Source organism: Choloepus didactylus, chromosome 13 (genome assembly GCF_015220235.1).
Source record: "Choloepus didactylus isolate mChoDid1 chromosome 13, mChoDid1.pri, whole genome shotgun sequence".
NCBI classification, from domain to species: Eukaryota; Metazoa; Chordata; class Mammalia; order Pilosa; family Megalonychidae; genus Choloepus; species Choloepus didactylus.
The window spans coordinates 76090591-76093105 of record NC_051319.1 but is presented as its reverse complement, the minus strand read 5'-3'; the positions used below and the strand labels follow the sequence as shown (position 1 = coordinate 76093105).

The 2515-nt window shown below is 42.1% G+C and overlaps 1 pseudogene; it reads left to right on the top strand.

Moving 5' to 3' along the window:
- Positions 1-990: 990 nt before the first annotated feature.
- LOC119508297 lies at positions 991-2231 on the top strand (annotated as a pseudogene).
- The last annotated feature ends 284 nt before the right edge of the window (positions 2232-2515 follow it).

Sequence of the window (2515 nt, the reverse complement as noted above, 5' to 3'; positions counted from 1 at the left end):
TATAGATAGATCATCTAGACTGAAGACCAATAAGGAAATTGAGAACTTAAACAATATGATAAACAAATTAGACTTAATAGATATATAGAGAACATTTCATCCCAAATTACCAGGATATACATTCTTCTCTAGTGCTCATGGAACTTTCTCCAGGACAGATCATGTGCTGAGGCATAAAACAAGCCTCAAAAAATTTTAGAAGATTAAAATCATTCAAACCACTTTCCCTGACCACAATGGAATACAACTAGAAGTCAACAACCATCAGAGATTTAGAACACTCACAACACACTCTTAAACAATCAGTGGATCAAAGGAGAAATTGCTAAATATCTAGAGACAAATGAAAACAAGAACACAACATATCAAAATGTATGGGATGCAGCAAAGGCAGTACTGAAAGGGAAATTTATAGCTCTAAATGTATACATTAAAAAGGAAGAAAGAGCTAAAATCAAAGAACTAATGGAACTGAAGAAGCTAGAAAATGTTCAGCAAACTAATCTTAAAGCCAGTAGAAGAAAAGAAATAACAAGGATGAAGGCAGAAATAAATATGGAAAACAAAAAATAATAGCGAGAATAAATAAAGCCAAAAATCGGTTCTTTGAGAAGATCAACAAGATTGACAAACCCTTAGCGAGACTGACAAAGTCAAAAAGAGAGAAGACCCAAATAAAATAATAAATGGGGGGAGATATCACTGTGGATCCTGAGGAAATTTAAAAAAAAAATACCATAAGAGGATATTATGAACAATTCTATGCCAACAAACTAGATAATTTAGAGGAAATGGATAATTTCCTGGAAACACACAAACAACCTAGACTGAATAAAGAAGAAACAGAAGAACTCAACAAACCAATCACAAGTAAAGTGATCCAATCAGTTATCAAAAAGCTTCCTACAGGTGGGAAGAGCTGACGCAGGCGCTCTTGGCTCGGCGCTGCCCACTGCAATCCCGGGAGGAATGCGCTGCGGAGCCACCCTCATGCCTGGGCACTTACAGGAAGGCTTTGGCTGCGTGGTCACGAACCGATTCGACCAGTTATTTGACGACGAATCGGATCCCTTCGAGGTGTTGGAGGCGGCAGAGAACAAGAAAAAAGAAGCCGACGGGGGCGGTGCTGGGGACCCTGGGGCCAAGAGTGCAGCTCAGGCCACAGCTCAGACCGACTCCAACGCGGCAGGCAAACAGCTGCATGAAGAGTCCCAGAAAGACCGCAAGAATCTGCTGCCCGCCAGCGTTGGCATGGTTGACGAGAAAGAAGAGGCGCAGCCACCCGTGGTGCTTAAGAAAGAAGCTATAAGACATGTTGGAAGGAGACCTGATCAACAACTTCAGGGTGAAGGGAAAATAATTAAAAGGAGACCAGAAAGGTGACCACCTCGTGAACGATGATTTGAAAAGCCACTTGAAGAAAAGGGTGAAGGAGGAAAATTTTCAGTTGATTGACCGATGATGGACCGGCCTGTCCGGGGCGGTGGTGGTCTTGGAAGAGGTCAAGAAGGACGTGGACGTGGAAATGGGCGGAAGAGATGGATTTGCTTCTTGTGGCAAATGTGAATTTGATAGGCATAGTGGAAGTGTAGATCTTTTCCACATTACAGTGGCCTGAAGCACGAGGACCAACGTGGAGGTAGCAGATCTCACAAATGGGGAATCAAAGATGAATTAACTGACTTGGAGCAATCAAATGTGACTGAGGAAACACCTGAAGGTGAAGAACATCCAGTGGCAGACACTGAAAATAAGGAGAACGAAGTTGAGGAGGTTAAGGAAGAAAGTCCAAAAGAGATGACGCTGGATGAGTGGAAGGCTATTCAAAATAAGGACTGGGCAAAAGTAGAATCTAATATCCAAAAACCAAATGAAAGTGCCGATGGGCAGTGGAAGAAGGGATTTGTTCTTCATTAGTCAAAGAGTGAAGAGGCTCATGCTGAAGATTCAGTTATGGACCATCATTTCCGGAAGCCAGCAAATGATAAACATCTAGCTGGAGATCAATTTTTGGAGATCTTGGCCACCCAGGACGTGGTGGCAGGGGAGGGCATGGTGGGCGAGGGCGTGGTGGACATCCTAATCGTGGCAGCAGGACTGACAAGTCAAGTGCATCTGCTCCTGATGTAGGTGACCCAGAGGCATTCCCAGCTCTGGCTTAACTGGATGCCATAAGACAACCTGGTTCCTTTGTGGACCCTCTTCCCTGAGGCTTTGCATGCTTAAGGATCCCAAATGACTAAGAAATTAAAAAAAAAAAAAAAAAAAAGACACAGACTGTCATTCATACCATTCACACCTAAAGACTGAATTTTATCTGTTTTGAAAATGAACTTCTCTCGCTACACAGAAGTAACAAATATGGTAGCCAGTTTTGTATTTAGAAATGTATTGGTAGCAGGGATGTTTTCATAATTTTCAGAGATTATGCATTCCTCATGAATACTTTTGTATTGCTGCTTTCAAATAATGCATTTCCAAACTTGAAATATAGGTGTGAACAGTGTGTACCAGT